Raw genomic sequence first — 15,636 nt, forward strand, 5'->3', positions numbered from 1 at the left:
GCCTCTTTCGCTATTTGACTCTCTCTACTAACTGATGGCATCGTGTGATGTTTTTGATAGCACATGCATTACAAACCCGAGGATAAATTCACAGACACATATAGTAGTTGTCTTTCTCACGACATGAGCATTATTATTTCTCTTGCAGTTGGTCAACTCTTTTATTCTTCTCATTGATGTATAGATAAAAGCGTTGCTCCAAGCCAAAGGTTTCTTTGAACGTTCTATGCATCCAAACTAACAAGCCTTTAAGCTTTCATCATAACGTCGATCAGCTGTGACATTGTTAGCCAAGGGAATGGACCATACATGAAAAGGCTTCCCTTTGTGATTGAGGGTTCCGACTAGCAAAGACTATGATACTAATGACAGAAACTTTCTAACGACATAAAAGCTTTTGGAGACTATCCAAGAATCTTCCAAAGAGAGAGAGAGAGCACACTATTGCAATGTTAAGCTGAAACTCTAGAGTAGTTTCAGAAAATACGAAAGAAAGCCAGGCAATGTGATGACAAATTGAAAGAATTGCATACTTTGAGACTTTGATAGACTTTATTTGAAAATCCATTAGTGACGTGCCCTAGCGCACACGTTTTAAATAGGGTGAAAATGGTACGAAACATGTCCCTCTTCATTCATTTCAAATCGATTACGCCGCCAGATGTTCTTTACACAAACACCAATTGTCGCAGCCACTGTCTTATAATCTTTTTGAGTTTATCTTTAAGTTACTAAAGTCCTCAAAGTTCCATTCACTACACGACAATCGCGTCGCGACCTCATTAAGACAAGAATGGGATTTATGTAACCCTATACATCATATGTAATAATGTAAAACACATAAAGCATAAAATTAACGTGTCCTCCGTTGAGCTGTTTGCTAAATCACCCAGTCACCGCCCTATTGGAGTGTGAGTTGGGTTGTTGTACATATAGAGGTTTGACGCCTGAGGTGAACATCTAAAGTCTCCTTCCAAACGCCCCCATCCGACGCCGAGTGCAAGCTATAACATGCATGCCGAGCGTAGTTCGATTCGAACCTTCATGTTTTAATCCCAAGGTACGTGACCGATCTGGCAAAGCAGCGGTTTTACATTCCACTTGCGCCTGGGGTGCAAGAAAAATAGTGTTGGAAAGTTGTTTCTTAATCACACTACAGAGAGACATTGTATTTCCTGCTATCATCAGAGTCAATGTTACGGCGTCAAAAGTTCTGACATTCAAACAGACTCAAAGAGCGTCAGTTGGACAGCCTTGTTTAGCCCCAAGAAATGCCGTACATTGATGGTTTTAAAATTTCTACCGTTTCATATTTATTTTCAGTTTGTCATCATCTCTGCTGTCTTAATTACGTTTTGTCCCGACCTTTTCTACTCGAGGCGTCCCAGTGACCCGTACGCCTACAAAATAATTTGGTCATCCTCTCGGGGTTAGTTGATAAAAAGAACGAATATTACATCTTAAAACGTTCGTCTTCTGGGAAGAAACACAAGTGCTGTTCCATAACGTAACAATGTATTATAGATTGATTTAAAAGTGCTTTAAAGGGCTTCTGTAAAATCATCTTGAAACGTTGTTACGACTTATCATCCGTGGCAAGAGTCTATGATGCAAAATAAAGCTATTCTTGATAAAGGTACGCCAAGGCCGTGAGACTAAAATGCAACGTAAAGACAGAGCAAACTCAACAGCATATAGGCCCCATCATAGTTACTCCTCAAAGCGGATCTCCAAAATGAATCTTCAGCAGCATTCTTTTTCTGGTAGTGCTATTTTCCGTGTTGTTTTAAAGGATACCTTGATGCCACAACACATTAGGATACCTTTAACGAACTCTTGTGCCTGTTCTTGACCTAACGCATGGCCACATACTCATAGATAGATTGAGTTGAAATTGTACATGCAGTGATAAATGAGCACGCCATCTTGCTTTCATCGTACGGTTCTGTGAAGTACATTCTGCCTTAGTACAAACGCGCAAATTGTCAGCAAGAAATGGATGGCTTGTGAGGTGCACATCAATCTTGGTGCTTGTGATGAGTGATTGTGGAGTAAATCATGAGGTTCCGCTGAAGCTTCTGGGGAAAGTCCTTAGCGCTCGGCCATCTGCCAAATCAGAAGAAATAGCCCCTTGAAGACTATGTGTAAGTACGCGAACGTGTCGTGATGGAAAATGCAAATCAAGTTAAAAGGGAAACTCGTGGGAAGTAATGAAGATGTGAGGGCAATCTACATTCATTAACAAATCTCCTAGAAATCAGCATGTTTTGTCCTCATGAAAAGCTACCACGTTGAGATCAAACAGAATGTTTTGGCAATCCTTATCGGATGCCGATGCTTTAAAATGTAAACTATTTATTACGCATGTACGTACTTGGTATCTATGTATGTAGTATATATTCCTTTACTCTCCAAACCATGTTGGTACAAATATGGCTGGAGAGTCAAAGTTTTTTTAGTTTTTATTCCCTTACCAGTAACTCTCGGTAAAACTCAGACAATTCAACGTATAAAGCAACCAATATAGCTCACGAGTGGCTTTCAAGCGTTTAAGTATGTGTGTTTAGTTGTACTGTAAGTAGTTGTTACGAAAGTTGCTGTACTTTTGTCGTGTCAATAAACATTATTAGTATTCTTTAGTAATAGGCACTAGGTATTTCTCCATTGGGTGAGGACACATTTTTGTATTACTTACTCGAGATAAAGCTGAAATCTTTTGGTGTTTGTCTCCATCCCATTTACTACATCATACAATACTTGACAATGTTCCTATTTCAACATAAATAAATAAAAATGATATATGTTTTTACTTCGACATCTTAAAGGAAACAAGAGATACACTAACAGCATTGCATCTCTATAGGGGCATCTCTTTGAAGAATCACCACTTCGCGGCTTCACATCGACCCGCGGAATGGATCTAACCTTTTATGTTTTTAAAGATAGATGGGCAACTCCATGGCCTTGGCGCTCCTCAACACATCTTAACTTAATAATTCAGAGCAGGCAATCTTTTGTAAGCTATTGATCCGCTTTATGGTACGTGTATCTGTATCAAATCCAAATAGCAACGTAATACAACGGTATAGTGTTGATTGATTTTAAGTTAACAATGTTAAGTCTGATGACGGGTTGTTGAATCTTTGTTTACTACTTAGGTCAAACGACCTTGTCTCAAGAAAATATCTTTCATTGTGCGATCACGGAGGTAGATTATGCATGAAGAACACCATGGGTACAAATAACCAATATATACGATTTATGATACCAAGTCTCCATATGCACATTAGAGGTGAAGCGGAATACGAGCTTTGAGGTCAAGAAATAAAAGTCTGGGCCTGCAATGCACTATTCAATTGCCATACTTTTAACTTATCGCCAATAATTCATGTAGCGTCCCTCACACACAAAATGAGCCAATCTTTTGAAATGCCATGCCTTCAGGGAACTTACCCTATCTTAAAGATCTTTACACTATTGTCAAGTAACGTGTCTTTTACAGCGGCGTATAGCAACATGATTAATGGCTCGTCAAGAAATCTTCAGGGGTATACGTCTTGAATTATATGATTCCCTTGGCGACACTTCATTGCACATAACTTGGCACAAATGTACAAAAGTACGGATATTGACAAAGATTTGTAGCGCGACAATTCATTAAAAAACTATCTGCAAGCTTCGTTGAGAAGGCCAAAGTATTAAATGTATGTTGTTTATGCCGTTGAAACATCTGATTCAAGAAACTTCTACACGTCTGCCCAAAATATCTAAGGAACTTTAATGTATCTTGAAGATCTATACATTATTGTCAAGTAACGTGTCTTTTACAGCGGTGAATAACAACATGATTAATGGCTCGTCAAGAAATCTTCAGGGGTATACGTCTTGAATTAGATGATTCCCTTGGCGACACTTCATTGCACATAACTTGGCACGAATGTATGGATATTGACAAAGATTTGTAGCGAGACAATTCATTAGAAAACTATGTACAAGATTCGTTGAAAAGGCCAAAGTATTAAATGTATGTTGTGTATGCCGTTGAAACATCTGATTCAAGAAACTTCTACATGTCTGCTCAAAATATTGTCAAGCACAGTCGGAGATTCAGAATTGAGACCTTTGGGTCATGAATGCAACGAAAGACGAATCTTGTTTATGTTACTGTACTATGTTTAAAGGACATATAAGTACCACATTATATCCTATCTATACCGGGCAAACTATTCAAAGTCAACTGTTTGGAGATTGAGATAAAAGACGCTTACGGATGCGAGGGATAAAGCCGACAACAACCTGCCGTTTATGTGATGTATTACATTGTCGTCACGCTGATGGCCATGGCTTTGCCTTCATTTGAACAAGTCGAAGATTAGAGAGACATCTGAGAAACACAAAGCAAACAATTTATATTTTTCAAAAATGTCGTTACGCCCATACATTTCTCACCAACTCCGACACATATACATTTACGTGGTAAAACAAAACTCAGCGTACTTGTATCCGCAGATTCGTGTAGGCCGCCGTACGATTTCGATACAGTGGACAGCCGTGGACAAACGCCAGTAAAAGAAACAACCTTTGTCTTTACAAGACAGAAAAAAAAATTAGAAGGACACATAACTTTACATTCTACAGAAAAAATGCATTTAGTTTGTGTTTATCCAACGATCGTTAAACGCATGTGGCGTAGCAAAAAGGGTCGCTTTTTCAGACCTTCTTACTAAGGCATAAAATTGTAGTCGGTGAAGAGTACTAAACCTATCAGTGTTGATACTGTAATGAATCCGTAGGTAGCGTCATGAAGTACGGAGATTAAATCTACACCATTTCTGCCGTCAGTCCGGCAGGTGTTTTGCTGCCTTCGTTATAAGCATTCTCCTCGCGTTGTGACGTCATTCTTACGATAGGGATGTGTTCTCGATCGTGGATACTTATCCTCGCCGTTTGTGACGAAGCGACAAAAATGTGGTCCCAAAATGTCAATAAGTCGTTCTCATGACAGGTGAGGATTTCCTGTTCCAGATTTCTTCCTTCATCTAACGTGTATTTTTCTGTTCTCTCTGACTCTGTCCGTCAGCTGGTCCCCTCTGAGTTAGTTACGAAGTTGTTTCTTGCCAACGAAGACTGGTCAAGACGCAAAATATTACATTGCAAAGAGAATTTCTAATATCCTGCGTTAAGCACCAGCACAAAGGAATAAAAGCAAAAAAGACAGAGCATCACATATCATCCTGTATTTTACGTCTTCTCTGTGACAGTTAAAAAAGAGATATTACTCTGGTGATTTTATATGGTAACGTTATATGATATATTCTACGCTTGGTCGGTATGCCGCATTGTTTTAAATGGCATCAGTATATCAAACAGTAATACCATGGTGGTTATTACACACCTTGTGGTATATTACATTTTACAGCGCTTGCTGAGTATGAATTAAGAACATAAAAAATAAGATTAATAAAGATAATGAAATGGATATGCCAGTATTTTTAACAACGGTACGCTGAATTAGCGCTAATTGCAGTTTGTTTATTTGTGCTTTTAAGAATCTCAATTAGCGAAACGATCCTCTTCTAACGAACCTTGATTACGATGAATTCTACACAGAAAGAGATGTTACGGAATGTAATGAATCTGTCATTATGGAACTATTTAGGCTATACAGAAGTTGAGTAGCATCGTCGCGTAATGAGCAAATTAGTTGTTGCAACTGATGGAGGACAACAGAGATCACTACAATGTTTGCCAGAAGTCATTCGATTTCAAATACCCACCGGATTCCGTGCTGGGAAAAATCTGGACGATAATCACTTCTGCGTCAGCATTTGGCACTGTGACAGTATCTGACAGTAAAATTGTATCATGTTCATTTTAATTCAATCAATCATCAATGAATGTCATTGTGCAGTTATTGTTGAAACATCGAACGAGCCCAGAAAAAGAAAGAATAGATTCATTTAAAAGAATAGTAAATTTCACAATTATCATAGACATAAAGTCGGTATAAACATGCAGTTTCAGCGCAATAAAGATCATCGGATGTGATTTAAAACTTTCACAGAAGATTGTAGATAAAAACATTTATTTCACTACTGTACTAACTGTACACAATCTTACTTTTACCTCCCCCTCCTTATGTATTGAATACAAATTGAAGCAAATGGTATCTATTTGCAGATTACCGTGAGTGCGACGCAATATTTAAGGTGACAACGTGCAACATACAGATGTCTGTGATTGCGGCTGAAGACTAGCACGAAACGTGAAACGCTGGCACTCAAAAACGCATTTTTAAACACTTTTTCAACACAAAATTGAGACATCCCATCGTTTGCAGATGAACGATGAAATATTGTCATTGAAGTTTATTAGAGCTTTGAGGCTGGAACTGGCAGAGGTGCATGATTTAACATTAACATTACATTACAACACAGCAACATCATAAAACAGTTGGAATTACAGCATGGCATCGATATTCCACGCATCTTAAAAATACATACATTTATAAATTTTATATGCGTCTGGAGTATAAGCGAGTAGGATTTCAGCTGAGGAGCTCCTTATAAGTATGCAGACTTCTCCTTCGTACGTAATGTCACATTTGGGTGGGCGATAAAAAAGAAGTGGTTGCTGACTGGCGAATGATACATTTAGCATATATGTGTACATGGAATACATACATGTCGGATGATACATTCAACATGTGCGCGATCTTTTTTCATAATTCATTAAGTCAAGAAAATGTTGCTTGTAAATCTGTAATTTCACAGAAGTGCTGATTTAACTGTACCTTTCTGTAGTTGAAGTTGGTGGTTGTGACGAGTCACAGTAGCTGAGATTTCAGGACCCTGGACAGCAGCCGCTGTTCAGCTCCTGGAGTCGAGTTGTGTTGTGTTGTGTTGTGAAAGAGAATTTTCTAGTGCGTCTTTCAGACTCGTATGACGCACGAAGGATCATACCACTACATTCTAATAGGGGAAGTAGCATTTCTCTTAGTTGTATTTTTGTTATGTTTTGTCTAACGTAGAGACTGCTATCAAAGTTCAATTGAAAATAAAAATGATCTGAAACTGAAAATGGTCGTTTCAAGTTTTGATGTAAAGCTGAAGCCACAATGCTAATTTAGATTCATAAATAAAATGCGTACAAAACCAGCATATAGATATCGACAGAGATATGATCATTTGTCAGTCTCATATTGATTTTGACATTGATATCAGTAGAGGCCTATCCCGAATTGTACCTTACTTACGGTGCTTTGCTCCTCCCGCTTACACAACCCATGCAATCAAGATACCATCTGGTGTCCAATCTTCTATTCAACCTTATAAGAGAGGGAACTCATATAATCGAGATTTCGTGTTTGTTGTTTTCCTGGGTAGCAACCAGTTGTGATTTGCTATTTGACGATACTTTCTAATTAAACTTTTACTTCAGCTTTTTGTATTATAACAGCGACTCACTCATTACAGTCCAAACGTAAATTTCTGATTCTGTGATAAAGGTAAAAAATATTCCTCCTACGTCAATTGTTTACTTCCAAGATGTTCTCTGTGGTATCTCTAGTGATAAGGCTATATAGGTCTTAAGACACTAGAGGGAAGACTTTGAATGAAACAAAAGACATGGCAAAAATGCAGGAAAACCCTTTTGTTTGTCGCTCACTCACGTTCACCTCGCACATGATCATTTCTCGACTAAGTTTCTTTATGTCCTCCAAAACGACAACTTTCTGGGAAATAGAATATATCGATTGATTTTCTTTTCATGCCCTTTCACGTCTTCTTTTTCCATGAGGTTCCTGCAATTTCGGTTTACGTTTGATCTTTTCCTGCAAACCTACGGGGAGACTTATCCAAGCCTGCAGCAGGTTCTTGAGTTAAAGTCAATATTACGGTTATGACAAATGTCTAAGGCTAGCCTTCCATCGTCACAGAAAAAGGAATATAATGCAATTTTAGTGGCCCGTGGTCCAATCTTTATGACATGTGAATGCCTCATACTTCCATATGATATTATAAGAACTGGCAGCGTAAAGCGGTCTGGTGGTTTCGCAATTCCAGTTTGAATGACAGGGTCGGAAGTTCGATTTAAGTTGGTCAAACATCCAACAACAACGTACTGCAGATTGGCGTGCACTTATATAAGTATAATTCAGTTGTTCCTAGGGACCTTGAAGTTCGTGCCAAGCGGTACCTTGTACTCAATTTCAGTTTATTAACTTCTGGAACATGTGCATGAAGTCTACTACTGGTGTTCAATTATTTCGACGAATAGACCTCACAGTAACGTAAAATAAGATAACATTATATCGAGTGATTATAATGATAACAAAGGGAATGGAAAACAAATTCCTTGAGATGGAAAAGAACGTAGCCAATAATTCATGTCAATCGACATAACTCATAGAATAACACTAATGTGTCTTCACCCTGAATTCTAGACATCAGACCATGATAGAAATAAAATTGCGTGTTCTCGGAGTTACATGTATTCGCACAATGATATCATATTAATTTACAAAACTAAGAATCTTCGTTAAAGGTAAATTGTTGCTCACAAGTAATTAGTTAGTCTATCATTCTTTAAAGTAACGGAAGGTATACATACAAGAAATTTAACACACAATGTGCAGTGAATTATAGAATGCCTTAAATCTAGTTGAAGATAAAAGTGTTTTATGTAGGTGATGCGTTATACAAAAAGATTGCCCAGCGATTAAAGATGTTTAGTTTAGCAAGAAAATCTTAAAATCCCATTGTTTAAACCAAAATTAGTGATTTTTGTAAAATTTTCCTTTCAGAAATCCGTTGCCATGGCAACACGAAAAATCATAAACTTACCAATTTTCTTTTAAATTATTGCCAACAATATTCTAGGAAAACTCACCAAGTTTGGTTGTTCTAGCACAAGCCGTTTGGGAGCTATAGGGGGTCAAAGTTGCCGCGGGCACTTTTAGCACTTGGTTTGTTAAGTTTTTCGTTTAAGCTAACGTAATGTAATTTAGGTATTTCTATCTTTATCAAACATGTTCTTTTTACTGTATTGACGTAACTTTCACGTTACGGATAGTCAAACTAGCTGCATAACATTTATGACATCATGTCGTCGACGTACAGTTAATGCATCTTTTCAACACACTGGACTGACACTGATGCAGTAGTGGTGAAGTTTTGTTGAGGGTAAATTGTTATACATTGTTCCCATTTGGTTTTCTGGAGTACCAAAATGTCCCTATGAATGATAGTAGATGATGTGCAAATACCAATTAAACTGATTTGTGCAAGACGATTGTACAGCATGCACATCGTTGATAACACACGTGGAATTTCTACATTATCATGATGGTAGAATTCGAAACATATGTTAAATCATTAACTAACATCTTCATATGTCCAGATCTCTAAATGTGACCAAACTGCAGGTTTCTTGTATAGCTCATTACTTCACTGGATTTTGATAAGTTAACAAATCCAGGCATGCCTTTACTGGTAGCTACCTCATATATGTGGTAACTTTATTGACATGCTCCTGGCATAGTTTTCTATCTTCATAAGTTGACTTTCTGGATATGTCTCGCCACGAAAGCCACAAGTGATTTTGCATAATCCCCAAAATGTTAACATTATGCATTGCAATCATATTATCTCTTCAAATGTGTGGGAAAGCTCAGACTTAACCCTACGTAGTCATTGACACTTTATAGTACAATGCTGCTTAAAATGATTGTATCTGATTCTAGTATAGGCAATTACAATTTAAAACTACTCTGTGCGACAGGTTGAATAACATTTTAATGCTCTGAACGGGAACTGTATGGCTCTGAGGGTCTTACTGAGGGGCGATTGCGGTGCGAAAGATGACCGTTAGCTGAGTAATGGATCTACTCTACCTTATACTGCAATAAGGCAGGCTAACTTATTCTTAACTTTTCTTGAAGTTAGGTTGACGACCTTTCAGGATATCAAGCCAATCACAGCACTGATTGCAACAAGATTGGGATCTGGCGTGTCTGGCGCCTCTAGTGGCGTCAACGGATGATTCTTAAATATGTTAGCTGTAATGAATAACCTTAAAACTTCAACGTGAACAATTCTAACGAAGGAAACAGTCCCTTCAGTACCATCAATCTAACTTTGTTTCCCCGACAACTGTAGCAAAGGGACCATCAGCGTCATTTGTGTTAGCTGGGCAACGATTGGCATGGGTCCCGAATGAAGAATTACGTTTTTATGTTCCCATTTTAAGCTGAAGCGACAAAACATTGACATGAGGTATTGGGGCTTGCCAAAATCCTTTTTTATCAAGTAGACGCAGTCGGTACTTTTACATATAGATGAATACCAACGTTGCGTATGGATGATATGTCAGTACAAATGTATTTCAACATTTTTATATATCTTCAGGTATAAACGGGTGTTCTAGATTAACTATTATGGCCAGTTCAAACATCTGCTTTGGGCATTATTTCAAGGTGATGACATACATCCACTTTTGAATCTACCTGAGAAACGTGGCAGCTAGGTGCTAGGTCTTAAGACCATAAATATGGCAATAAATGCAAATCCATATCCCAAGATCCAGAATTGAAATTAAACTGCTGTGATACTGCAGCTAGCCAACTCGTACCATAAATTTGCCATTATCCTGCCGGTATACGAGGCATCACACTAATCAAATGCAATTACCCGTCACTTGGCTGAAAATTGTCATCATTATGGGGCTTGCACTCTTGCCCTGCTACAACACAGATTGACATAAAACGTATTTACGGGAGGTTGATCAAAAGTAAGGTTTAATGAGTATGCCGTAGATGCCATGGCAATACTGCGCGTGCAGGCTGCTGGCGCCGTTGGGGATACTAGAGAGACTTATGTGATATCCACCTCTGACAGAACATGGGATTTCATCAACCTGTCGAGATGTGAATGGATATACGGTGTGATAAATCAAATAGTTGGCACTCGCCTTGCTTAGTTAGATGCGTAATAAATGAACCAACGTAGTTTACTCAATATTAGGTTCGGAAATATCAATCACTTAATATGTTGATTTTTTCATCTTGGAGTATGAAGCAGCTTTATCAAACAGTAACCGTGCATATTTGCTGGAAAGTCTTTGGGGTCGTTGAATTGTGTAGTGATATCGACAGTACAGGATTTCTTCTAGTCAGAATGGTTAATGGGTAAATTGAATACAAATGACTCAGGAGAACTCAGGGTTTCAGCTTTTTGTCTTCATATCTGCAGACGGCACACCTTCATCAGCTGCAGAGCCGAGTATAGAGGCAATAACGTACTCTCTACAGTCGATACCGACTTACTGAGGAGTCAGTGCATGTGAAAGAACATCAATCCCCGAAAAAAGGACTATCTCATGTATCAGCATCTTTTGATTTCGACAACCTACTAAGTTAAACGTCAGAAGCCAATTGCCACACTGATTGCAACAAGATTGGGGTTTGGTGTGTCTGGCGCCTCCTGTGGCGATGGCTATCAAACATGTCAGCTATAATAAATAACCTGAATACCCTCATAACCTTTGAACACCTTTATCGAAAGAAAAGTCCTTGTCGCAACCCGAATAAAGTTAAAGTCCCTGAAAGTACGATTAAGTTAACTTTTATTTCACGTGTAGTAGTGGATGTACCAATGTGATAGCATAGAATGGCACCAGCTCTGAAGAAGGCATGGCCTCCATATATTCTCAACTTAATTCTGAAGCAGCCCATGGGGCTTATGTATAGAATCCTACCATGGTCCTTCATTTCATTCATTTGTGTGCGTCAGAATCTGGTTTCATTAGCATGGAACTTCAAATAAAGTCTCAAAGTCTCATAGCAACTCCCTGTTATGTCACAGACTTTCGTTGTTGACACCAAAGGACAATCAAGTGTACTTGAAAGTCATTCGAAACTAGTACCTATCGGAATTTTTAAAATCATACTATTTCAAATCAAAATTCATGTCATACTCCTGTCTGTATCCTGCATGCCGTTATACGAAGTATCCATTAATCAACTGCAATTGCCCGTCACTTGGCTCAGAATCGCATTATTATAGGACTTGCGCTATAACGCAGATTGACATCAAGTGTATGCCGGTGGTGGTGTTATTACAGGCTGCTGGCACCGTAGGATACACTAGAAAGACTAACGGGATATCCATCTCCAGGAGAATACCATATACTATTTCATCAACCTGTCTAGATGCGGCCGGGAGGATAAAGTGTCTTGTATACATAACAAAGCCTTGGTACTTGTCATGCTTAACTAAATGCGTAAGGTACATCCATAAACTGTGAACCGTTGTTTACTAATGAATGTGTATCAATCACATGATATATTGATAGATCCATCATAGTACGGCATAACGTACACAGTTTTAATGAGCAGGAACTGCATGCAGGAGATATTTGACATTTGACTTTCTTTGATATCTCGTGGTAAGATACAAAATAATGATATATATTTACTACTAGTTTAACGTCTGCTTTGTAAAGATGGAACCAAAGAACAGATATGATGATTGAATGAGCCGCTGCTTACATAGCAGAAACCAGCCTACCATTTTCTTTGCCGTCAAATCACATAATGCGCCCGGCACACGTTTATCAACAGGCCCAGGTATAACGGTATATAAACAGAACGTTATCCAACACACCATTATGAACAGGCCCCGGTATAACGGTATGTAAACAGAGCGTTATCCGACGTTATCCGAACGTTATCGGATTTCGTCGCTACTTGGTATTTTCTTACAGTAAACATTCATGCGAACGTTTTCAATACGTTTTCGTGGGATTTTAGGATTATATGTTGAAAAGATGTATCTTAAAACATTTAAGGTTGATTATCCAAGATGGCGGATAGGTAAGTAGTAAATCTTGAACAACTCCCAATTATTGTTAGGGAGGTCTTGGTCGGCTATACGTAAAGGTTTTTAGCCCTTTCTAAAGGACGATTTAAAACCTTCAGGAGATCATGAAATTTGCACTGGAAAAGGCGAAAACATTGCTGTACTGTTACTTATCTGCAAATCTATGCACACGCTGTTATTAGCATAGCAACTATCTGTCTAGCGATCTCCAGAGTTTGTACGTCAACTTTTGTGTATACAGCAAGAGAAACTATAGAGCAAGAGCAACTGTTTACTTTCAATACCAGACCTCATAGGTCATGGTCTCGTTAATCAAGAACACGGTAACTGGGAAAGTAAGCCGTTTATTTATCACCTTGAGGTACCTGCAGTAAACCAATATCTCATCTCCCCTGCGGTTTCTTTATCGCATGACACTTAGAATCAGTGTGATGGATAGCTAACCAAATGTATTACGGAAAGACGTACGGGCATTAGCACCTGTCTTTCCCCCGAAGTGTCACGTGTGCGGGTACGGCAGACAGCCAGGAAAAGGTGAGTAAGAGGACATATATGCGTGAAGGTGCTGATGTGAGTGAGTGAGTTTACATGAACATGTTTACAAGAACATGTATAGTGAAGAGAAACATCTGATGTTCAACTAAAGCACACTGTTTAATCGTGGAAATGATAATTCAAGATTATGTTTTACGGTACTGACATTATCTGAGTGACTTTTGAACAGTTACACACCAACATTTTATTCTGGATCTTTTACCACCACTGTTGCATGTTTATATGTTGGGAAAGTACACATTGTGTGGAGCTTGGTATGGCAAACTTTTGGCGTAGCTATTAATGACCGACGTTAAGTGTACTGTATACTAAATGGCTGATGTGTAACATTTTAGGACGTTGTGGACAGCGAGCGTGATCGTAACTTTTTGAAGAATCACTACCAGGAGGGTTTAATGCTCATCTGTATGTGCCGCAGTTGTTTATAATGGGCTTCAATCCACACAGGTCCTTCCCGCAGGGCCCATTCCCATCACCGTACATCTTGCTGATGCAGCTTGGCTTCACTGGTCCAGAATGTAAATGGTTGCTGCCCGCAAGGTTCGACTGGTGAGTGCACAGCTGACAACAGTCGGCATTAAGCCCATCTCTTGTTAGTCCCGAAGGCCGTTAATTGAATTAGCCTGTTTATATCTACCTTCTGGGCAACACTTTGTGTTAATTCAAGAGGGGATTGCAGTTATGTTTTGCTTTAGGAATGATAAAGATCGTTTTATAAGATATTAACAGATCATTTGATACACAAAACTATATGATCGGAACAGGTTTGTTACAAACATTTAACCTGAAATATACAGCTCTGTACTATGTGCTCTCAATTCTTTAGAATGTATTTGTATGTTATGCCATGTGAAAAAGCTTTATGCCAATTAAAACAACTCTACAATGGCCTGCCAATGTTTACCAGAGTCCGTTATCGTGACTATACCAGTCCTGTCAGAACCGATATGTCAACCCAAACTAGATACCTTTGGTCCACTACACGATCATGTGTCTTGATATCACGCCAAGAAGAATCGGGCTATTGACCTTTGGAAAATTTGAAAAACAATTCAACTTCGTTCATCGTCAATCTTTGGAGAGAAGAGCAAACAACAGTCACTTTCTGCACCTTAACTGTCTTTTCGTTAATGTATGATATAAACCCAGTATCCTCCCTGTCCTTTCCAAGTTTGCTAAAAGCTAATACAGGTTAGGATAATGTTTAAATGGCATTTTAAACAGCACAGGCAGATGTATCTTTCTAGACGTGATCTTGAATGTAAGCGAATTAACCTTTGCACTTGATCTTGACAGAGGATAGAATAACGATTAGCCAAAAACTTCTCATTGCCTTGTTTGGAAGATTTCATGCCCGAATGGTCTTTGGAACAACACCAATGTATTTATCTTTTCAGACGTGAACTTAATTGTAATTTCGCCTGTAAGTGAAGTCAATTTTTCACTCATTTACACGGTTTTGCAGCTAGCAGTGATGTACCTTTACTTGGATGGCCTTCAGGTCTTTGACTTGCGATTGAGAGGTGCATGTGAGGTGTGTGTTTCCAGGAAATGGAGTTCTGCAATTATGCTTTACTCAGAAAGTATTTTTGCTTCACTCAGAAAGCTTTTCTACCTGAGAGCATCAATTTTCAGTTAACATTTGCATCTGACCTGCTCCGAAAGGTCCCGCTTCTTTAGATTAACCTTAGGTTATCTGCTCAATATGAAAACTGTTTTCATCCGTAGACAGCTGACATTAGAGCTATTTTATCGCCACTATACTTGAACTTTAAATCATTTTGTGCTTATCAGGGACATTAATGTCAACTACGACTTATATTTTTTCAATATAGAAAAATCGATAACATCGGCGCATTATACCTGTAACTATCTTCAGCCTGCTTTTGAAATCTCTATTGCAGAACTACTTATTTATGTATTGCAAAAGTGGGCTTTGAGTATTCTATATTTCTGTCTCCCAATTTTTAGTTCACAATTCTATCCCTGTCTTCTCTCTCTTCTATGCATATTTGCCTTTCTCTGCTGCTCCTTCCAGGCTGCCAAAACTATCTTTGAATTCAGCAATTCCCTTTTTGCCTATGCCCTACATCATTCAAACACCTGGGCTGATTCAACATACACTCCGGGAGAAGGGATGGGAGACAACGCTGTGCTGGCATTTTTTCTCAAATGGAATATTATTGGAAGGGCTGATTAA

The sequence above is a fragment of the Branchiostoma floridae genome, chromosome 3 (assembly GCF_000003815.2).
Source record: "Branchiostoma floridae strain S238N-H82 chromosome 3, Bfl_VNyyK, whole genome shotgun sequence".
In the NCBI taxonomy this organism is placed as follows: Eukaryota; Metazoa; Chordata; class Leptocardii; order Amphioxiformes; family Branchiostomatidae; genus Branchiostoma; species Branchiostoma floridae.